Raw genomic sequence first — 25,535 nt, 5'->3', positions numbered from 1 at the left:
ATCTAACTCTAATACTAAATAGTAAAGCAGCCAAAGACAAAACAAATGAAAGGACATTTCCAATAAAATTTCACTGAGGAAAAAGAAAAAAAAAAAAAAAAAAAAGTTATTATCTGCAAGCCATCACTGAACCTGAAGCAATTCTCAAAACCACCCAAAATTCCACAGATCCAGGATGTAGTATAAGGTTTTTAGGTTAAATGAGAGAAAGTTTTCTTAAGTCAAAAAAACTACTAAAAAACTAACTAAAACTTCATTCTTCAAGAAGGAAGTTTTCTAAAGCAAAAATAGCATGTTACATGGCATTATATAGTTGTGTGTCACATGGTGAGGTCAATGATAGACTACATATAGGAAGATGATTCTGTAAGATTATAATGGAGCTGAAAATTTCCTGTTTGCCTAGTGACAACACAGCTGTCATACTGCTTTAACTAAACCATTACTCTCATGTTTGTGATGCTAATGTAAACCTACTTCACTGCTATTCATATAAAAGTATAGCACATACAATTACATACAGTGTGTAACACTTGAAAATGATAATAAACAACTATGTTACTGGTTTATGTACTTAATATAGTTTTTGTCATTATTTTGAAGGTACTCTTCCTACTTAAAGAAAAAGTCTTTAAAAACAGTATGCTATGAGCCAGGTGTAGTGGTGTACACTGGTAATTCCAGTAAACTCAGTTTTGAGGCTGGTCTCAGCAACTTAGCAAGGTCCTGTCTCAAAATAAAAAATAAAAAAGGCTGCGATGTAGCTCAGTGGTAGGGCAACCCTGGGTTCAATTCCCAGCACTGCAAAAACAAAACAAAAAAGTAATAAAACCCACAGCACAGTAAGTATGCTATACTGCCTGCAGTAGCCTCATACATCAAGAGGCAATGACTGACAAATACTATACCACCTACGTTTATGCTCTGAAGCTTGCATGACAGAATCACCTAACATTTCTCAGAAAATATTTCATATTGTTAAGTGACAAGTGATTATATATAATAATGAAATTCAATAAGAAAAATAATAGTATTAAAATTTCAGTATTCCTCTATCTGTGAACTACAGAAACTTCAAAGACAGTGGGGATACAATGGGAAAAACAAAAGCTTCCTGTTTTTTTTCTATTTAGAAATTCAGCTCTTACACATTATTCCCTTATAGCCAGCCATAAGTGCTGTCATGTATTAAATGAAGCAACTACATAAACCTACACTTTGAGAAAACAGTGTTTTAGGTAACTTGATAACAAGCTTGAACATAGTTTGGTTAATTATGAAGAAAATAAAACCACTTATAGACAGAATTACATTTAAAATTGTCAACTTCCCAATTCTCTGATTTAACATTAATATCAAAGCAAATGAAGATTCAATCAACAAGAAAGGATCTGTTCACTATAAATGAATGCTGTTAGCAAAGTGTTACTCAAGAAAATACAAACTAATAAGTTAACTAGACTTTTGAGACGCAGGAAGAAATATACTTTTAAGCCTATTGTTTGTCTTTATGCAAAATTAAATAATAGAGTTTTCCCACCTCTAAAAAAACTAAGATTTACCTTGCAGATAACAGAATTATGGGAAGAAAAAAAGGGGAGAAGGAGGAAGAGAGGGCAAGGAGGGGGGATAACCTCTCTACTAGACTTTGTTAACATTAAGTTAGTCCTTTACATTAAATTACTATTAATTCAACAACACTGGAACAAAATACATCAGTAAACAAAACAAAGGTCCTTACCCCCACGATATTTATATTCCAGCAGAATCTCGAATTATGTATAATACTAGAAGATGATAGTGCTATAAAAAAAGGAAATGTCCAAGCAGGATAATGGTCTCAAAAGCTGAGTGGGAAAGAGGCATCCCCAATATGCAACATTAAGGATGGCCAGACAAGAGTTCGTGTGTACTTCACTTAAGGGATGGCAAGATACTTGGGAAACTGTCATGTGTGTTACTATATACTCTATGCAGGCAATCACTCAAGATGTAAACTTTCTTGGTGCTGTCAGTTTAGTGTCAGAAATCATACCTTGAACATTCATGTTCATATATAAGTCCTTTATGTTCCAATCATTCTAATATATTTTTTCTCTGAAATAGCTGTTTTCTCTCTCCTATATAGTCACAATTCCCAGGAGAGGTAATAGGCATTATAGATTATAGCCTTATTTAAATATTTAGCATTATGCTATAGAAGCCATCAAAAGAGATGCTGAAGAGAAGATAGACTAAATCAGAGAATAGGGACATACATACCCTCCTCCCTCAAGTAAATGATATTTTCCTTTAAAACCTCTGGCTGTGTTTTGGGGATAAGAAAGTCTTTGGAAAGAGTTCTGGGACACCTAAAGGAGTGCGGTTAAGAATTTAAGATCTGTCATCTGCTGTCCACCTTCTGCCTCTTATCAGCTGTGTGATCTTGGTCTAGAACTTCTTTGAGTTCAGTTAACTTGTTTTTGGAATAGGAACAATAATACCTACTGTAAATGTTGTCTGAGATTTCAATGATATCAACTATGCAAACAACACAGAGATGAATGCTTATTTTTTGTCGTCTCTGTTAAGAACAAGAACATTTAACCTCTTTGGGCCTCAATCTCTTTATGCATAAAACAAAGAGATGAACTGCTTTTCTTTTACTTTCTTATTTTTATGTGGTGCTGAGGCTCGAACCCAGTGCCTCACAGGTGCTAGGCAAGTGCTCTACCACTGAGCCACAACCCAGCCCTGAACTGCTTTTCTTAAACTTTCTTTTAACCTTCATATCATCAAAACATGGATTCTTTGGTATTTATAAGACATTTTTACTTTACTGATTTGGTTTTATATCTGTGCTATTTCTCAGATCACAAGAGACATTTTCTTCTCTGCTTCGAGAGCCTGACTTTCTGTAAGGCTAATTGTCGCATTTCAAGTCTTCTAGGTTTACTGGCAATTAATATGATATGGAACTCAACAGAAGGTAATTATATCCCTATCTCATCCCTTCTATCACACCCATTTGTTTCTTGCTTCTCCTTGCCTAACAACCTGAACATTTTATGTCCTTGTTCTAACCAACCCAAATTCCTTTTTCTTCCCACATTGTTTTAATCCTAGGACATTTCACATGTAAACCTTCAAAACACAACTGTCAAACACAATTGTCTACTTCTTTATAATTTTAAATATATTAATACATTCACTTATTCAATAACATCTGCATTGTCATCCACTTCACAGGTTCATCTGTTCCTTACCAAATACCAGGAAATAAGGTAGAGAAAAACTACTAAACTCTATAAACAGAATTGCAAAGATTCTACCACTTACTGAGGATGAAATGTTAGGCTGGTTACTCAACAACCTTTCTAAACCTGTCTACTCATCTGGAAAATGAAGACCGTAATACTATCTACTTTCAAAGGGGTACTGTAAGAACTACACAAAATAATGTGTATCAAACATTTAATAGTATTTGGGGTTTAAAAAGCACTTAATAAATGATAATTATTGTTATCATTCCAGGATTTTGTGATTGAAAACACTGAGCTGTCCTTATTAGAACAGATTTGCTATAATAAACTATCAATCCATATATTCAATTTGAAGGTCTAGAATACTTACTCGGTAGGCTTATGAATGTCTTGCAATTTATTTTATAAAAACAAAAATGTGATCCATTTTTGAACACACTGTTACAGGTGTTCTGGAAACAGGATATTTCTGAGTTAAATACTGGATATAAAATAGAGAGGAAAAAAATTACTGAAATAGAGGAGTGGGTCAAGATTATGGCATTAGGGCCTCCAGCCCAGCACAGCAATTAGTAACTGTATTAAACTATATTAAAGACGAATACATTTTTGTTAAAGTTTATGGTCTCTAAGAAATGATATCCATTTTTAATACGTTCACAACCAAGTATTTATAATAGGTATTATATAATCAAATGTCCATTTTTAAAACAACATCAGTCCAATATAATTATTCCTGTTTCTTGGCTTCCAAATAGTAACTAAGAAGCAAATGAAACTATTGCCTAAATCAGCAACACTGAATTCCTGGGAAAGATATTTTCAGTAATGGCAAATAATGGGTAAATTTAATAAGGTTCCATTAAGCCTTCTCCATAATTATACAGTATTTTTAAATAGTACCTTTATTTTGGTTTTGAAAGTCACATAGATTATTATGTGAGTACTGTAAAATTATTTTCCTTCCAGATGAGACATCAAAATAATTTTAAAACATTAAAAGGAAATATCTTGTAGATTTCCATTCAAGGTTCCTTACCGACAGTATACGCTCTCAGTTCTCTGGGATGTTTACTACCTGGGACAAATTAATGTGCTCTATAAATTCTATTAATATGCATCTTCTCTAATGCAGTAATAAAGATATTAACAGTTTGATTCAGCCTAACTTCAAATTGCTCTAGCACAGTGACTAATTTTCTAATTTGAAAGAAGTCAGCAAATCCCACTTGGAGTTTTAAATGAATTCCACTTTATTTCCATGACATTAATCAGGAGAAATATAAAGCAAAATTGGCTATTTCTTTTAAAGTACAGAGAAGCAGTATTGAAGAGTAGAATGAGAAAGAATAAGAAGAATGGACAACCAAAACCCAGTTAGTCTTCTGACCCCATCAATTTGCTATTTTTCATACTATGCAAAGTAGTAAACAATTTGAAACCAAGATTTGTTTCAAATGGCCAACAGTCATTCATAGATTTTTGAATTGTCACTTTCTTTTCTTTATTTAGAATTTTATCCACTTCCCTGCCAGAAACTCAAGACTTATTTATAGAATGCTCAAGCAACGACTACCCTAACTCACACTCTAAAAAGTAGTTCATTCCAGGTCAATATAGAAGGTTCAGAACCCAGAGTCTCCTCTTTTTTTTTTTTTTTTTTTTTTTTGCGGTGCTGGGGATTGAACTCAGGGCCTTGTTGCTTGCAAGTTTTTTGCGGTGCTGGGGATTGAACTCAGGGCCTTGTTGCTTGCAAGGCAAGCACTCTACCAACTGAGCTATCTCCCCAGCCCCCAGAGTCTATTCTTTCAAACGTCAATCTCTTCAACTCTCTAAGGTGTTCCTGAATCTTCATTCATTCCCTAAGAGTTTACTGAAGGATCAGGCACTGTTACCATGGATTTTAAATTCTAATAGGGGAGGGAAAAGTCTAGTTATAACCACACTACACATGCAAAAACATTTCATGAATACATATCAAGCACATTTCATTTAAATAAGCTGAAAGTACACAATAAATACTAACCCTAAACCCTCAAGAAATACATAAATATCTAACAGTAACCAAAAACGGAACCAAAAAAATCAAGTTTTTTAACATTAGGTGTCTTCTCACAAACAGGCAAGTTTAGAAATGAAACCACGATGTTTCAATATTACATGCATTACTTCTATAGAATTTTTTTTTTAAGTACAAAAACTTCTGGTTTTCCAGGGCCAAGAAATAGACTACCTTCACAGAGATGGAAAACTAACTACCACACATGCCTTCTACAGGTTCCCATCACTGACATCTTCTACATCTTATTATTCAAAATCATGTAATGAGGTCCCTTCTTATGGTATTTTATCCAAAGGCGTAATAACTAACTTCCCAAACAAAATTAAACTATGGCTTTGTCATACTCTTTCACTGTTAAAAACAAAGCCCATAAAAGAAGGGAGAAGAAAGGTTTTAGGAAGACAACAGAGAGACTCCATTTGTGAATTATTAATAGGCTTTTTAAAAGCACGTTTTATTATGAAATATCATAATTGTTCACTTATTAGCTATTCAATGAGTGCCAACTATTTGCCAGGCATCATTTCAGATGCTAAGGATACAACTGTATAGAAAACTTGAGTGTGAGTAATTTGTGGAGGAGACAAACAAAATATATGCATTATAATATATGGAAAATGTCTTATTTTCTCAATTTCTCAAAATAAAATTTCATAAAATCAAGAGATACCTATGTTTTAGCACCTAACCAATGGAGTGCAATGACTGCAAACCAGAGGTAGCAACTCCAGATAATAAAGAAAAACGGGACTTAATTAAAGTGTAAGTTCATAATAAGAAAAACCTAGATGATTATTAGGTTTTGAAAGAAACCACAGCCGTTTCCTATATCAAGAATATTTATACCCTATCCAATTAACTTTGTTCCTAGAAATTCTTTCAGCAACTTGTGATCTAATGTGGTGATCCCATCTCCCTTATTTCTTCAAGCACTGGATTCCTACATAATTAGAACTTCCCTTGATTTTATTTATAGATATATACAAATCATTAGGAGGAGATAGTTTATCAATCCTAAGGTAGATAGAACTACAGTCTTTGATTCTCAAATATGACATGACAGGACTATTGAAATTGTTTTGAAGTGCCAAGAGTCATTCACTGCATTATGATATGCTGCTGCTTTAGATCTGGTCTCAGTCAACAACCAGTTTTGAGGATCATCTAGTTCATACTTCTGTGACCATTGGTTGTTACTCCAAGGTCAATACCATGGTTGGATGACTGAAGCTCCAGTCAATCACGAACGTGGAAACATTCCACAGAATCCTTAGGCCTATAATGAATCTGTACAACAACCTCACCCACGTCCTTCAAGGTCATTTTATTGTAGTGCTGTCATTTCCCATTTCTTTCACTAAGCCTTGGTTTGTTAAATCAAATTTCAAGAAGAAAACAGAGCTGGGATATTCAATCTAAGCAAACTGTCTACAACCTAGCATCTCAAAATGCTGTTTTAAGGAGGATCGAGACCACTGGAACTCATCGACCTTCACTTTAATAACTGTGAGGGCCATTTTCCCACCAGACCAATTCTAAATGTCACACATAACTACAAAGATCTTGCTTATAGAGTACATAATTGATAACCTTAATTTCTCTTTACTTTTTAACATGCATCCCTCCCTAACCTATGATAATAATAGGTTTATTTCCAATAGTACCTTCTGTATTTCAAGTATTTTTGTTCTAATGGCTATTAGTCTTACTCTTCCCCCAGAGTTGTGCATTCTTCAATTCAAGATCCTGCTGAACTCCTTGCTAAAAGCTTTTCCTTATTACTTTGTCCTGCCAGTAGTGTTCCTCTCTGAAAAATGCCAGTTGTACACTATTCATTTTACAATGCTGGAAAATAAGGTCCAGAAAGGTTAAATAATTTAACCAGAATCATACAATTAGCTAGTGATAAAGGCTGAACTATATAATTCAGACCTTTACACTTAAAACTCCAAAGTTTATCTGTTCTTCTAATCTCCTCATTCTTTTAATTTTTTTTTCATTGTAGATGGACACAATACCTTTATTTGTTTATTTATTTCTATGTGTTGCTGAGGATGGAACCCAGTGCCTCACACATGCTAGGCAAGTGCTCTGCCACTAAGCTGTAACCCCAGGCCAACGTGCAACTTTTTAACCAGACTAAAATTTGTGTAGATCGCAAGTTACATATGCATTAAGTTTCTTTAAAATACTAATCTTCCTGAGGGAAGGGGTCTATCTGATGATTAAAGTAAATTCTGTGGTCCAACAGGATTACATGCCCCTTTCATCATTGACTCTGAACTCTAGCTCTCTTTGACACATGGGAAATAAGATTCTCACAATCTCACTGAGCCTATTCCCTCTGATAAGTAAAGTAGGCAGGCCTGTTTTTTTTTTTTTTTTTTAAACTACCTTCATGTCTAACATACTTCTAAATTTCACGAATGGTTCTTAAAGATGTAAAAATGCATGGAAATTGCAACCAACAAAGAGTCAATAATTACTAGAAACCTGGAATTACTATAAGCTCTAGAGAGATAGGGTTTAAAGGAAATACAGTAAGGAGCAACCCTCATCTTCAATTCCACAGAAGAACAAATTTAGGATAATCCAAGTATTTCAACTGATGTGAAAATGAAATCATGACGTGTTAAATATCTAAGGTATTAATAAAGTTTTATTCTATTAGAAGATACATTTAAGTTAAGGTTCACTGTACTATGTTGATACAGTCATCAAACTGCTACTTCTAAACATTATTGTCAAAGTTTCTTATTCCATAATACTGTTTGCTAAGTATGATTCCATAATACTGTTTTCTAATAGAATACATTCTATTAGTGTTACAAGGTTACGACAATTAAAATACTTCCTCCTCCTCTAAAATAAAATATGTAACTACAAAGTAAGACAGATGTAAACACTGTAAGCCTATGTCAAAGCATCTAGGAATTCAGATAACAAAATCACTCCAGGCTAAAATAACAAAAAAAAGTGGTATGACAGAACAAAGGAAATAGTATCAAAAAGTTCACCATATTCCTGTTGTAAAGTAATGATCCAAAGTCCTTAACATCTGCAATCTGCCTCTCACACAGGTGTCAAATTCAGCCTCATACACACACTAATCTGCACTCTTGTATGCTCAAAGAAGACAAGAACTATAACAATACTTCAAGTCCACCAACTCTGAAGTCACACTGGTGGAAACCCAATTTTGCTGGGGTAGCTTTCATACAGCTATTACAGTCAAGGTGAGGAAAAGCAGAGCTCTTGGATCAATGGCTTCTGGCAGACAGAGCAAAAATAAGGTAGTTGCAAAGAGCAATAGGTCCCTTAAATAGTGGTCATATCTGCAAATTAAAAAACAGATCATTACATGTGTGCAGAAAAGGATTGGTGACCAAATATTAGTCTTTTCCTGTTCATCTACAAACACCAAACAATTAACATTAGCAACATTTTCACCTTCCAACTCTAATGGCATTTTTTAAAAAATACAGCAGAATATAGTTAAATTGTGGGTTACACTTTAACATAACAAACCCCTCTCTAGTTAAACATGAGCAAAAGTCAGTCACAGGTAAACAACCTGTTATTTGTTTTTCCCACATGAAGTGTTTTTTATGATCTTGTAACTGAGACGAGGGGAGATGAAGTATTATACTAACTCCTGGTAGAATCACGGAGCGAAACCTGAAACGATTATCTTTTGGTTGTCCATTTAAAAGTAGGCAAAGGAAAAAAAGAATTCTTTATTGGCATTTTTGGACAGCTTTTAAAAAATAAATAGTAACTTCAGAGAAGAACTCATATCACACTAAGAACACTATCTTTACCTTCTTAATCATAGGAGAATACATCCATTAAAGAAAAATTCTAAATTTAAGTCTTTAAGAAGTACAATTACATGATGTCTTCACTTTAATAAACTTGTACCAACTGTTCATTAAGGCCTATATACACCCACATCACACAAAGTTTTTGTGTGAAGCAAAGTAAGAAGTTCTAAGCTATACTTTCATGAGATTTTGGAATAACCTTTAAAATAAGGGAAAGCTCCTAAAACTGAGTAAACAAGATAAATTTTTAAAACATGGAATAGGTTAAGCTTAAAAAGTTTTCCCTATTTAAAAGATTATTCCAAAAATCTCACTTCAAAGAAGAACATTTAATTTTTTTCATGCTCCCAATTTTATTTTGAACAATAAAGTTCTTTGAAGTTTGAGAGCCCTACAGCTAAAAGATCCTTATTCTCCCTGAAACTCAGGTGTTTAAATTCATTCATTTGCCTCAATCAGATTATATTTTCATGAGGTTTTTCAGCCCCCTCTCAAAATAAAAGAAAAAAAAGATTCAAATACACCCATTAAAAGTACAAATATGTGCTAGCACATTTTCTCCCAAGCACAGTTTTTAACAATCTACTTTTCTAATGGATCATCATAAAAGGGCATAATTCCCTGAATCAGTGAAGGTGGCTTTTTTTTTTTTTAATTTTCCTGAAAGAATCACAATGAAATCTATTTACACTATCACAATTTACCTTTTACTGCAATTCATAAAAGTTTCTTTTGTTTCATAATCTACAAATTACAACCATGCAAAAATCTGATGTTAGACTAACACTTGAATTTCTAATTCTCATCTCAACTTTCCCTGGTGCTACAGTAGCCTCATTCCCATTGTTCTTCGTGTTACTTGGAGAATAAGGTTACTTTGAGGAATCCAAAAGGAAAAGAACTGGCTCAAGCAATGAGACTAATTTTCAAGGTAATACACAATACTGCTAGCTAGTCAGAAACTGGGGTACTTCTATAATTTAATCCTTCAACACAATAACCTTCTGTTTTACCTCACCCTCATTCCATTACTTGACAAAAGTCAGAGAAAGAATGAGCCCTTAGAAGAAAAGATTCACAAATGTGAAAACAAACTAGAATAGGGAAATGTAAACCATAACTTGGTCAACTGACTGAGTAACTCAGGATCTCAGAACTCTTAACCTTTGATGCAATGTAAAAATTCTTTCTATACTATTAATGACAACCTATTACTCAACCTCACTTGAGCTCCTTCAGTAAGTGCTCACTCCCAGGTGAAGGGTGCCCATTTTGCTAGATGGCTCTAACTGAAATGTCTTTGTTCTCCAGGATTCAAAATCTACCTATAATTTTCACTTACTGTCTCTGGAGCTATACAAAACAAGATAAACTCTGCTTTGAAACTATAGAAAGGTCTTTTTCTCCCCATTTCCCATTTTAAAAATTTGTAATGTTACCATTACAAAACCTTGCTCTAGTTTGTATCCTTCTTAAAATGCCTCCCAAAGTGGAATACAGTGCTTTATTGACAGAATTTTTTTTCTCCAGTATTTAGTAATATTTATTCTCCTAATTCTAGATCTAGAAAGTCTAGATAAAAATTCATGAAAACGTCATTGTAACTGAGGCTGAAAAACAGTGCTGGGGTATCTGAATATTCACATACAAAAAAATGAATGAAGATGGAACCTTACTTCATTCCACATAAGAAATTAACTCAAAATGGACCACAGACATTAAGGTAAGAGCTAAAACTCTTAAACATCAAAAGAAAAAGTAAATCTTTACGACCTTGGATTTGGCAATGGTTTCTTAGGGTACCAAAACCACAACCAGCCAAAGGAAAAAAGGCACACAAAAATTTTAACTGAGGCTGAGGCAGGAGGATTGTGAGTTCAAAGCCAGTCTCAGCAACTTAGTGAGGCACTTAGCAACTCAGCAAGACCCTGTCTTTAAATATAACATAAAATAGAGCTGGGGATATGGCTCAGTGGATTGAACTCATGGGTTCAATCCTCAATACCAAAAAAAAAAGAGAGAGAGAGAGAGAAAGAGAAAGAAAAAAAATTGAACTGTTTAAATCCTCAAAGGATACCATCAAGAAAGTGGAAAGACAACCCAGGGAACAGGAGAAAATTTTTGTAAATCACTTCATAAAGACTCATGACATATCAGAATGTATGAAATATTACAACTCAATAAAAAGAACCCCATTTTAAAATCTGAACAGTTAATTCACAGAAGAATATGTAAACTGCCAATAAGCACATGAAAAAATGTACATCCATCATCATCAGCCATTAGGGAAATGCAAGTCAAAATCACAACAAGCTACCACTTCAATGTTAGTAAGCATGTGAGAAATTAAAACCCTCATATCTTATGGTACAAATATAAAATGATGTGGTCACATGGGGAAACAATCTGGCAGTTCCTTAATTATTAGAATTGAAAAAAAAAAAGAATTGACAGAATTTCAAAATGCACTTAGTGTAAAACTGACAGGTATCACAAAATTTCACAAGTATGAAAAAACACAAGGTTGCATTTCCTCTGTGTGTGTGTAAATAATTACTACAATAACTCAGTATGAAATTTTAGGTGGCAATAAAATAGCCAGTGTACTTGACATATCAAGAAAGAGTGCTGGCAATTTTCTTGCGGTGCTGGGGATTGAACCCAGGGCCTTGTGCTTGCAAGGCAAGCACTCTACCAACTGAGCTATCTCCCCAGCCCGGTTTTTGTTTTTTTAATGTACTAGGAATTGAATCCAGGGTCTCACAAATGCTAGGCACGTAGGCAAATACTCAACCACTGACCTATATCCCCTGCCCAATTTTCTTTGTAATTAACCACAAGACAATTAAAATAACTTACTATTCAATTTCTAGACATCAAATTTTAAAGTTTTTTAAAAAACACCAATTGTCCTTCAAATTAACAAAAGATCTTTTTCTCAATTGCAAGGTGGAAAGCAATGACCTTCAATCCAACTACAGAATGAGCTAGTAATCATAATAGCTTAATAAAGCTGATAGATATCACAATTTACAAAAGGTAATCATGGACTAGAAATGCCTACTGCTCTACAATTGAGAAAAGTCTTGTAAAACAGATTTCTAGGTCCTGCCCCTAGACTTTCCAATTCTACTGCTGTATATGGAATTCAGCCAAGAACTGGCATTTCTAACAAGTTACCAGGAAATGTCAATGTTGCAGGACAAAACTCTGAATTCTACACTATCCTGAATCACCTAACAATATTCTCTTTAGAACAAAAAAATAGCAGAAATATTAATGATTCATCATTTGTCAAGCTTCATTTATCAAACAAGGGTTATTCAATAAAATTAAGTATTTTATAAATTCTTATTTATTTTTAAATTTTATAAAATAAAATTAAGATGAGAAGCTTTTAAATTGTCAGGAATTTCTCTATGCTATCTGTTCTAACAAATGATTCCCTCAGGATAAATACCTGCTTTTTACTCCCTTAAGCCTCATTAATTTATCACCTGTAACACCATAAACACTAACTGGTAACCTGCTTTATTTGTTCAACTATTCATAGTCAAAACTCATCTCACCTATTAAAAGTAGTTTCGTGAAGCCTACTGCCATTCTCATAGCCCTCCAAACTCTCAACACTTCTTCATAAATATTGAATAAATGTGCTCAGTACATAATTACAGGGATATATTAATTATAAGGGTATGTTAGTATTACATAATATATACACACCAAATTTGTGGTTCTACCTAACCTATGATAGACTTCAAGGTCACAACAAACAACTGAAGGGATCACTGTCTGAAAAATTATTAAGTTCATTCAAAGACTGTGAGGATATTTGGTTTAAAGATATTTTAGATGGTAGTGTGGAATCGTAAAAATGATCAAAGCAAGATAAAATCAAGGAAGGCAATCTTAATCATTGTTTTGCAATTGTTATGTGACCTTTAAAATTCTACCAAAATATTAAAAACTTCCTTACTGTTATAAATGAACAGGAAAATAAAAACTGTGAAACTGGTATTCATTTAGTATACTATAATTTAAAACATTAGAAAATTATCAATTTTTTCCTCTGTACATGACTTACGGGTCATTTTCTTTGTAAATAACTTGTCAAATACTTTGCAAAGCACCTGTCTTATTTTCAAGGTATAACTTATAGTGCAATCATCTTTTCTAAATCTTGGAAAATTGTCATAACTTCGAGATCAACTTCTAATATTTTATCTTTTGTACATTTGATGTAATGAAATATCTCCTAGAAAAATTTCCTTAGAGGCAAGTTTTTGCCAGTTTCACTCCCTCTGAATCAACATCCTTCTCATCACAGCCACTTTACCCATGTGTATCCCTAAGTTCACCTTCACTAAATTTCCTCAATGTATCAAGTCTGTTGACCAAGGGCAGTGTGAACACTCCTAATTTGACATGTCTTTGATTCAAATTCTGCTTCGAGCATTGTAACTTTCTGTTTATCTATTGCACATTTATCTTTGTTGACATTAAAGTGTGAATTAACCAACATTATGGGACGCTCAGAAGGCCCATGGAATAAAACAAGGTAATGAAAAATTAAAACTTACAAAAAATTTAATTATATACAAAATCAAAAGGCATGACTAAATGAAGAAATAATTACAGCTTATATTGTAAACGATTGACTTCCTTTATAAAGAGATCTATAAGAGAAAATGATTCTCTACTTATAAATATAGGAAATAAATTACAGAATATAAAAATGTTAAAGTTTAAAATGTTAAAGGCTGCTCAACAATCCTTTTAAGAGAAATTAAGATTTTACTGAGAACTTCCAATACAACTTGAATGATTTTCCAGATATAAAGCTGAGCAAAGTAAGCCATAAGAGTGCATACCATACCATTTATATGAAGGACAAAATAGTGAAGTGATGACGTAAGTCAGGATAATGGTTACATTCCCAGAGGCTAGGGATGGAGTAGGGATGCTACTGAATTAGTAGTTACACAGATGCATTCAATTGTGAAATCCATCAAGCTGCACTTTGTTTTATGTATTATATGTATTTTATCATAATGAAAAGCATGTGTATTTTTTAAATGGAAGATACTAATATGGTAAAGTTTAAAAGGTTCTATGACACCTTGTAGTATTATAAACTACTGCTGGTAGAAGTGCCAATTACTGAACCTCTACGGAGATAACACTTAGCAATCAAATTTTAAATGCATATACCTCTGACCCTGAAATTCCACTGAATTTATCCTTCAAATTATGCCTGCACATGCAAAATAACTTTTATGCAATTTCATTCATCATAACATTAGCAAAAAAAATGAAACAACCTTATTGACCATCAAAAGAGGCCTCTAATAATACGATTACATATTATTCAGTCAAAAAAGAATGAAGAAATTTTCCAGGTGCTGATACAGGCATGGTCCCATATATATTGTTAGGTTACAGGGACTGGGCACAACTGCATGACATACTAAAGTATTTGGGAGGAATAAAAAGTCAGGAGAGAGCAAATTACCTACTTGTTTGTCACCTCCAGAAGGACACATAAGAAACTGATAATACTGGAGTTGCACCAGGAAGAAGAAAAAAGTGACTAGAACACCAGGAAGATTTTTCACTGCATACGTATGTCTTAAATTTAAATCATATAAAGTGCTCAAATGTCCAGACCAATTAAGTTTAAAACAAGCACCTGCAAAGGAAACAAAAAGAGACCCATAAAAAGATTGTCAGAGCCTAGACAAAAATAACTGCTTATGGCTCTTCAGGGAAGGGTCACCTAGACATTGTTTGATGGAAAAGGCCATAGTATGTAAGATTTGGATGTACTCTGAAAATAGTTAAATTACTGAGGCTGTGTCAAAAGAGGCATGATGGCAACACCTTGGTCTAGTTTTGGGGGAATACACTAAGGAGAAGAACTTCAGCAAATCAGGAGCATCTATTTCAAAGTATCTAAAGACTATATGATGTGAATTCAGTTAAAGAGAACTGAGAGTTCTATTGCAAAAAAATAAATGCACAAGGCAGAGTTCCCAAAAGCTGTTATTCTGCAAGCAGCAAACTATAAGTGGCATAAACTTTTTTTTTTTCTCACCTGCATTTCAATATACATTGAAAGGTTATGGTAGCATTCACTATGAGGTTCTTTGTATTTTCTTATCCTACACAGTACAATGAGAAACTCTGGTTTGCCAACCTAGATTCAAAATTAAGTCTACCAAGTAATTACTAAGCCTTGAGCACAGTACTTAACTTCTGAGCCTCAGATTAAATTTATGTAAAACAGGGATAACTACCTGCCTTGTCTCTTCATAAGAATTAGAGAAAATGTGTGTGCATATAAACATTTAGTACTTGTTTAGTGAAAAAAAAAAGGTATTCAGAGATGGTAGCTAGTTATTACAGTCCAACCTGCTTGATAAAATACTAGAATTTGATAAAATACTAAAATTTTCTTTTGTAGGAAATACTTCATAGAAAATGGCACATGTAACTCTTCCTCAAGAAAAGCTCAATTGGGCAATGTACACCAAAAAAGCAAAACTACTTTGCTTAATCATAAGATATGAAAGGTAAGTCGGGCTTGGGAGATAGCTCAGCTGGTGGAGCGCTTGCCTCGCAAGCACAAGGCCCTGAGTTCGATCCCCAGTACAGAGAAAAAAAAAAAAGAAAGGAAAGACAAAGGAATAACAAGAAGGGGAACAGAACGGCACATTGTCTTCAGACGTCAACAATGCATAAAGTGCCAGTTCTCCCAAAAATTCTTACGTCCCATAATTAAACCACCACCACCCTAAAATGGAAAAGATACTTTTGATCATTCTGAATTTCCCTGGTCAAATCTTCAACACATTCACATAATCATTGATATCTTCCAACACAGACAAGACTACTTCTGTAATGTTATTTACATATCAGAAGAGAAAGATTCTGAGTAATAAAATGTAAATAAAAAGTATTCTGAGGGTTAATTCCAAAAGGCCAAACAGGCCTGAGTACATTTCTGAAATACTAGCACAGCACTGACACCTAATCAAACCCAAAACATACTGATTAGAACGTTGCTTTGAAAACACGGGTCCAATGAGTTTTTAGCCTGTTTGTGCCCACTTGTAAGCACTGTTTGTTGTTAACACTGAGATTGATGGTTTGCACCTAGTTTGACTGAGACCCTTCCAGAGGGCTTTTTACCTTTGGGGCCAGTTAAAAAGTCTGTGGTCCAGCAGGATATAAGAAGTCTCCACTGAGACTCCATTTTAAGGTTCCCTGGTTTAAGTTGTTCATCACACATCAGTAATTCTGATCTGAGAGATGATAGACATATGGTCCTGCAAAGGATAACAACTGGAGTTCATGCTCTGCCTCTTCAGGTACACTGCTGGGAGAAAGCCTTTGACTGTGATGTACCTTACTTAAATGCAATTGTTGTTCTCAGCAACAAACCACTTTTGGGTCACTAACGTCTTCATTGGCAACCATACTTTTCCTATCTCTGTTAATGGGACCAAAAATCAAATACAACAAAATGAAATAAGATTGTATTAACTGTGATTTTAACAAATAAAATAGAATGAAATAATAGTCAAATGCCATAGAAGCAATGAAATTGGAGAATATGATAAGGAGAGGATATAATGAGGTGAGATTCAAACATCAAGAATATAAGCAAGTGACAACCAGTATTAAGAAATTTTTAGACAACGAGCCACAGCAAGTACACAGACCCTAAGGTAAGAAGAAGTGTGATTTGAGAAAAAACTTCTGAAGTGTGGCTAGAAAGTGGTAAGCAAGGGACAAACAACAGAAAATTAAAACAGGCAGATAGGACAAAGTCACACAGGATCTTATAAATTTGGATTTCAATTAACCCAATAGCTTTATTAACTGTCTTTGCTACTCTTATCTGTTCATATAGCCTTTTTACCCTCCCTCCGCCAACATTTATAATGCCTCCAGAGTGAATGTTCTAAGAAAGAAACACAATCATATAATTGCACAGCTTAAAAATAAATGAATCCAAAATCCTTGGGTCAACATTCTCTTTATTATCTCTCTCCCCTCACATTACAGTTTCAAGATACAAGCTCTAAGCTCTAGTTCCACACTGCTCCAAAGTTCTCACATTTTATATCAAATGTGTGCCCCAAAACTTGATATTAGGTAATGACTGAGAACAAGACATATCTTCTTTCTGAAGTTTGACTTAAAAAAAATTATATATATTTTATACACACACACAAACCAATACAAAGTAACACTATGTCAAAGGTCTTTTTTTTTTTTTTAATTCCTCTGATTTTTCTTTAGAGGAACACAGTTTCTATGCAGTCTTGGGATTTTCAATTATGTTGCCCTTTACTCCTTGGTCAAAAGGCTGAAATACAACTCAAGCTGGGCAAATCTGACATGCTCCTAAGTATCTGAACATAAAGCGATAGAAGCTATAAAAAGAAACAACTGAAACCAATTCACAAACACTGCCCAGTCCATTCACTGATTCCTACAACCTAGATTCTTTGTTCTTCTGTTTTTCTTTAATTTAATGTGCCACTACATATCTTTCCTCTTTTTTCTTCAGTTTACTAGACTTTCTAACTTGCAAACAAAAAAGCAGGAGTCAAGAAACCAAGAGTGTGGCAATGACCAGCAAAAGTCACAATGCAGCAGGAACCATAAAGCAGAGCAGAGGCAGCTCTAATGGGATCAGATAGAGGAAAAGAAGAGAACTGAGCTATAACAGCAGAGCACTAGACTGCTGCTGCTGAGAGAATACATGGTAATTCAGAACCTAAGACCATATTACATTCTAGAACACATGCCAATTATCCACAAAGCCAGAAAGGGAAAACAATCAGTTATGGTCAAAACAGTGCTGCAATTCTCTTAAAGCACCAGGCTTTGAAGCTTTAAAATCATTCCTGTTTTCTTACATCCCTATGTCTCCTTAAAATAAAAACCCAATCAGAAGTAGGCAATAAGAGAACCCCTTTAAGACTTTACTTTGAAAAAAGAAAAAAGGACACCTCTGTAATTTCACCACCCTGACTTACTTCCAGTTTTTATACCTCGTGTATACTAACATCCTTCTCACCTTGCATGCAATTATGTCTATGTGTACCTACGGTAATAAAATGTTAACCTCCATAAAGGCAAAAAAATGTCTGAATCTCAGTGCCTACTTAATACAATAACTAGCATATAGCAAAATTAATGACAATAACAAATAGCTTCTAATTATTAAATACAGCATTCCTAAATTTTCTAGGCACTTGTATATATTTCTAATCCTCAGTTGTTATTATTCCAGTTTACAGTTGCAAAAATACACTCAAAGAAGCAAATTACCCGAGACCATAAGCTAGAACAACCTAGATATATTTAAATTTAAATCTCTCCATCTTCCCAACATTCCAAATATCAAGATCTAATTCAGAGGTTTGTAAGCTACCGGTTACAACCAATTTGTAGAACATTCCTTTTTAATAAAATAATATGAATACATCACATGAAGGGCAAATACTACTTCACAGAACTCTTGATTTCAGTTTTATATACACACATACAAGGCAGCAGTATTAAATGTTAAAGTCTGAAAGCTTTGGACACTAGAAATATTACTGCTGTATGCACCAACATATCAATTTTCATCAAAAATCAATGTTTAAAACATTTGAGCAGTAAGATCCTTCATTTAATGCCCTAAGTACATACCAAAGATAAATAAGTAAGCAAACAATGTTTAAATGGTGTTAAGTAGAAAGGCATTTGGGGCTAGGTATCATATCTCTCTCCCAGTGGCAAAGTATATCCTGAAACTACACTGAACATCTATAAAATGACAAAGAACAAAAATGAACTAGCGGTTCCTTCTTTCACTCTTTTCCCCAAGGTTTTTACTAAATTATTTTCAAAAAAAAGTTCCCCTCTTTTGCAAACAACCAAATTTTATCAGTATTTCCATGAGTAAATGGACAAATATTCTCCAACGTACACTTTCTCCTGAAAACAACTGCTTCACTTACATGTATAACCTTATACTTCAAAGCACTCATACAGCTTATAACAATGTTATATATTTCAAAGGAAAAATTTTGAATGTTCCCAACAGAGAAATGATAAATGTCTTAAGTGACAGAAATTCTCATTACCCTAACTTGACCATTATATTCTGGATTTATGGGTCAAAATATACATTAAACACCATAAAAATGTATAATTATTAAAAGACAAGCAACCTCAGGAAGGAATGGCAAGCAATGATTATGGCTGTGCATGTTTTCTTCTGTAAGAGGTCAGATGGCCATAGAACAGCAGAAATGATTATGGCACAGACTAAGAATTAAAATGCTCTTTGTTACTGGGAAGGAGGGAAGGTAACTTATTAATTCCTATAAGATGCTACACTAAAAGAAATAATGCACATTAAGAGGCAGGGTATAGAGACTTTTAAAATCATCACAAATAAATCAACTGTAGTTCAAGGCTGCATAATGAATAAATCTATCTATCCTCCTTCCCAATGTTCCATCGAACGAGCAGAACAACAACTTAAATTATAGCACTGATGTAAAATAAAATGTCTTGGATGATCAAAAATTTTAAATATGTCTGAGCAGATACAAAGTTGAAAAGACTGCGAGGGGAAAAATAAACACTGTAGAAGTTCCAAGTTATAATCAAACTAATCACAACTACAAGGAAAAATGAAACAATAAGGTATTTCAAAGTACCTATATTCTGAACAAATGACTTCGTCCTCTGACCTTGTGAACAGAGATGCTGGTGGTGGCAGCTTCTTCAGTTAGGATAAAATAAGAGAAGTGATCTCTATATAAAGGCAGAATTTTTGCCTGTGTAAGACTTCCTATGAAAGTAACCAGCCAGGCCTGAGAAGTAAAGATGATGAGAGGGACACCATACCTCTAATGGTCTGGAGGGGAAAAAGGGAGACAAAAAAGGAGAGGGGGAAAGGAAGAGGATCTCTCAATACCATGCAAGTGAAATATACCAAGAGTTACCCAAGTCAAGTAAACAGGATGCCACTCTGCCTGCTGATTTCCCCAGAGGGAGAGCCCTGTGGTCTATACCAGACACAACTTCACAGAACCCATCAACACTAAAAACCACCATGCAAGAGAGGCCTGATAGAAAAAGAACTACTCACTGCAATAGAAAGTTGCCAATATTAACCAAGATCCACCAAACACTCCTGAAATCTAATAGCCTAAAAGAAAGAGCAAGATGAACAGCCAAAACTGTTAACAAATAACCAGTAACAGGAAACAAGTATATTTGAATTCTAATATCCTCAAAAGGCCTGAAGAAAATACTGCAAGATAAATTAGGCTATGTTTTGAAAAGAAACATTAGCAATGGCTATTAAGAATTATTAAAGCATAAGAGAATGAAGTAAATGTAGTTGACTAACAAAATGGGCATGACTAAACACCAAATTATTTATCAATAATACAAGGTTGGGTGAAGCAATTTCCCAGAAGGTGAGGCACACTCACACAAAATGGAAAATAAAAACTACAGAAAAAAATTAAAAGTGGATAATAGAGGTACAGAAAAAATAATTTAAAAGGAGGAGGAAGCTGGAGTTGTGGCTCAGTGGTAGAGCACTTACCTAGTATGTATGAGGCACTGGGATCAATCCTCACCACCATATAAAAATAAATAAATTAAATACTGTGTCCACCTACAAAAAAAAATATTTTTTAAAAATAAATAAATAAAAAGGGAGGGGAGTCAGGTTAAACTTTCTAAGAGCTCCAAAATTGGTTTTTAGTCATTTGACTGAGAAGGATTTTCTTGTCAAACTGAAAAGACAGAGTAACAAGGAGAAAAAAAAAAAGAAAAGCCATAACAAGAATCATACTAGTCAAATTGAAGAATACCAAGGAAGCTTCCAGAGAGAAACTAGAATCACTACATCATCCACCTTCTGGATCAGAAACATTGGTTTTAAAAGATCTAGGCAGTGTCCCCAAAGTTCTAAGAGAAAAATACTTTGAAACTACATTCTTATAATCCAAAGCTTTCCCAACATGTGTTCTACAAACAGGTTCCCAAGTGTACTGCCAGCTGACCCTCATGTAAGCAGCTCATTCATTTTGTATACACATCAGGACACTAAAACACTAGAAAACACAGCTCTCATAAGCCAGATTTGCCATTGAGTCAAAGACATTCCAGACATTCAAATACTGAAATTTTACTTACTCACACCCACCAAAAAAAAAAAAAAAGGTACAGCAGCAAACAAAAAAGGAATCCAAGAAAACACCAGATAAAACAATGACTGCTGAGTGTGACCAAAAATAACAAATGAAAATTAAAGAGAGAGCACACTTTTCATTAACAAGAGAACAATCTTTATTTAATAACAAAGCAAATGTTAATGACACAGTATACTTTCTTCCTCATAAATATAGTGGGGCTGGGGATATAGCTCATTTGGTAGAGTGCTTGCCTTGCCAGCACAAAACCCTGGGTTCAAAAACAAAAAAAACAAAAACTGAAGCTAAATAAATATGGTAAATAAGAATCATAACAAAAATTAGTGATTGTTTTTCAACTTTTGAAATCACAGGATAAAGGAAGGTAAAAAACTAAACCACCTTTGGTGAATGGAATGAACTCAAATTGAGAAATTTTACATGTCACTTTACAGCATACATCCGCTCTATTTGGTTGGTTCACTCATTTTTACAATATACACAGTATAACATATAAAAGATAAACTGCTGGTGGGGGAAAAAGCAGGGTTTTTTTAATTTAAAAAATTCATAACAGCATTATTCACAATAGCTAAAATTTAGACATTTCAAGTATTCTTCAACAGGTGAATAAAAAACAAAATGTAGTCCATACATATAATGAACATTACTCAGCCTTAAAACAGAAGGCAATTCTAACACATGCTGCAATAAGGATGAACTATTAAGATATTATGCATAAGGGAAATAAAGCAGTTCATAAAATAACAAATTCTGTGTGATTCCATTTATACAGAGTACTTAAATTCATGAATAGAATACAGAAAATAAACCAGTGGCTAGGGGAGGGAGGAACAGGAAGTTGTTCTTTAATGGGCATAGAGTTTCAGTTATCTGAGATGAAAAGAATTCTTGGGACAGGTTGCACCACAATGTAAATGTACTACTGAACCATACATTTTAAAATAGTTAAGATGATAAATTATGTTATGTATATTTTACCATTAAAAAAAATTTAAGATAGGTACAGTGGTGCACACCTGTAATCCCAGCAGCTCAGGAGGATGGCAAGTTCAAAGACAGCCTCAGCAACTAAGGGAGGCCCTAAGCAACACAGAGAGACCCTGTTTCTAAATAAAATATAAAAAGGGCTGGGGATGTGGCAGTGGTTAAGTGCCCCTGGGTTCAATCCCTGGTACCCAAAAAAAAAAAAAAAAAAAAAAAAAAAAAAAAAAAAGACACAAAATAAAAATAAAGATGAACTTAAAATGATAAATTAATGACCAGAGAAAATTAAGTCAATCTCTACTAATTCACAGATTTCAAATTTGCCAATCTACCTGTGTGCTAAAATTTATATGTTTAAATTAAAACTTTGGACACTTTTAAGGTTACATACAGAAGTGTGCAGAACAGCAAAAAATTGGGGTTGCTCAGTTGAAATCAAACAATGCTGCACTCTCCCTCTACACTATGAACAAATGTTTAACTTTGTCTCAGCCATGACACAGTTAAAAAAAAAAAAGTTCTTTGTATCATCTATTTATTGCCACAGCTTTGTGCTTTCAATTCATCATTTCACTATTTAAAACAGCCCCTAAGCATAGTGCTGAAATGCTATCTCATGCTCCTCAGTGCAAGACGATGGTGATTTGCCTTATACAGAAAACGTTAGGTAAGCTTCACACATGATCTGTTGTGCTGTTGGCTCCGAGTACAATAATGCATCAATAAGATACATAAATAAGGTATCTTTAAACAGAAGCACACAAAATAACATTACTATTCATCAGTTGACAAAATTGTGACCAGAAGTAGTTCACAGGAACCTAATCCTGTATTTACCTAAAAGCAGTGACTCGAATTATGTATTCAATGTCCACAGCAACTTTACAGAATAGAAGTACTAGGAATGATAAAATTGGGCTGTATTTATCTACAAGTCAAAAAACAAGGACTATTATAGGCAAAAAAAATAATAATTTATTTCAACTACTTTAACCTTAAAACTTTTGAAGGCTAATGAAGTTTTGTATAATGCCCGAAGTAATGAATGATGGGGAATAAACTAAAAAATAAATACCAGCTAATTTTTACTGAACACTTATTTGGTAAATACTTCACTAATAAGCATCTTACTATTTCTTATGTGAAAAGCACTTAGCTTGATGCCTACAAATGCTCAAATATCTCATTAAATTCTTGCAGTCAATCTGTGAAGTAGGTGTATGAGCAAATTTTCAAAAGAATGAGAATGTAAAAGTGTTATATCTAATTGGTTAGGTTTGAATTCTATGAGATGGATCTCTCACAGTTCATTCAAGCTATAACAAAATTATCAACTGTGGTCATCTGTAATGAAATGTGCACTGGAAAAAAAGGTTCTGGGAACCAAATATAAGACTGCAGTAGAAAACTATGAAAGTTATGATATAGATATACAAGGACAAGGGCAGGGAGGAGGTACTGGGGAATGAACCCAAGGGTACTTCATTACTGTATAATTTCCCCAGTTCTTTCTACTTTTTATTTTGAGTCAAGGTCTTGTTAAGTTGCTGAGGCTGGCCTTGAACTTGTGACCCTCCTGCCTCAGCCTCTTAATCTGCTGGGGGTTACAGGCATGCACCACCATGTCCAACAAAATAATAATCCACTTGCTAGAATATAATTTTTATACTCAATGCTAGGAATGGAACCCAGGGCCTTATGTCTGCTAGGTAAATGCTTTACCACTGAACTACATCCCCAACCGAAGGACAATTACTGTTGAGAATGCTAAGAAAGAATTTTGTTTTGTTTAAAGTGACATTCACAATGTAAATTCTTGACTCAAGGCACTAACAAAGAAGGCAGTTACTAAGAGTTAAGGTTTCAGACATGAGTTGTCCTCCAAAAGCTCTTGTATTTATGTAGAAATGTTCAGAGGGGAAATGATTAGATGAGTTCTGTGACCTAATTGGTCAATCCTAGTTTGAACAGACTAAATGGTTAACAATAGGACATGGCTGAATAAAGTAGATTTCTGGGGGCATGCCTTTGTGATCTATGTTTTGTTCCTAGTGCCTCCCCCAACATCCTCTGCTTCCAGGCCCCCATGAGGTAGGGTCAGTTTTCCTCAGCCATGCCCTTCCACCATGATGATCTGCCTCATCTAAGGCCCAAAGCAATGGAGTCGACCAACCATGGTCCAAGACCTCTGAGACTGTGAGCCCCCGATACATTTATTTCCCTAAGCTGTTTTTATCAAGTATGTTAGTCACAGCAATGAGAAGCTGACTATCAAAGTATAATATAAAAGAATCTTTCTCCATTCTCTAAAGCAAGGATTAGAAAAAAATTTTCTGAAAAGGGCCTCGTGTTTTACTTTTAAGGCCAACTAGGTAGGTCTCTGACATAACCACTCACCTGCACTGTCACAAAGTAAAAGCAGACATAACCTAATACACAAATGAATGCAGCTATGATTCCATAAGGCTTAATAAAATATGAAAGTTTGAATTTCGCTGATTTTCACTCATCATATAATACAACCCTTATTTTTATTTTTTTTTCCAATGATTTAAAAATATAAAAAACATTTCTAGTTTGTAGGCCACACAGAAACAGATGGTGGCCCACATTTCACCTGCAGGCTATAGTCTGCCAACCCCTGCTATAAAGCTTACAAAGTCAAAAATCAAATAGCATAGTCTGATTTTATAATATTAAGAGGCGCCAGGCAAGGTTAAAGAAACAGGAATCTATTATTATCAAAATAAGTATCTGCAGGAACCCTGGATAGTCCCTAAAACCCTAATATAAGGATATTCCACTATAATACTACATGATCTGTACCAGAGGTATGGAAGGTACAAACCACGGTCCAAATCTGACCCATCTTACTTAAAAACTATACTGGAATACAGACATGATTTTTTATGTACAGTTTCTGGTTGCTCCAGCTCTGGCAGTTTTTTCCCCAGTAACTGTGTACATCTGGCCACCTACAGAAAATGTTTGCTGACCCCTTTCTCTATACAAATAAACAACTATGTCTGGCATACAGACAGGTCTGACAAAGGGGACATAAGTCATCAAGACAGAAAATCATAGCCTCTCAAAGACCCTCCCCCAGACCCAGAGCCTCTAGAATGAAGGTAAAGCAAAGTACCCTTCAGACAAGGCTCTATGATTACATCACAAGTCC

The 25,535-nt window shown here is 34.3% G+C and overlaps 1 protein-coding gene across 12 annotated transcripts in view; it reads right to left on the bottom strand.

The window, feature by feature from the left end:
• Positions 1–25,535, bottom strand: part of TBL1XR1 (TBL1X/Y related 1) — a 175,764-nt gene that overhangs the window by 112,716 nt on the left and 37,513 nt on the right. The window contains exons 1-2 of one of the 12 annotated variants that reach the window (XM_079155160.1): positions 16,320–20,758; positions 14,645–14,817 (exon numbers count right to left, since the gene is read on the bottom strand). The exons of 10 other annotated variants lie outside the window; for them this stretch is intronic. The gene's annotated coding sequence lies outside the window, so the exon portion shown is untranslated. Of the gene's footprint in view, positions 1–14,644; positions 15,552–16,319; positions 20,759–25,535 lie in introns of those variants that run through there. One more of the 12 variants, XM_079155159.1, reaches the window with a different exon arrangement.

The sequence above is a fragment of the Sciurus vulgaris genome (assembly GCF_902686455.1).
Source record: "Sciurus vulgaris genome assembly, chromosome: 10".
Classification (NCBI taxonomy): domain Eukaryota; kingdom Metazoa; phylum Chordata; class Mammalia; order Rodentia; family Sciuridae; genus Sciurus; species Sciurus vulgaris.
This window is presented reverse-complemented; position numbering and strand designations above follow the sequence as displayed.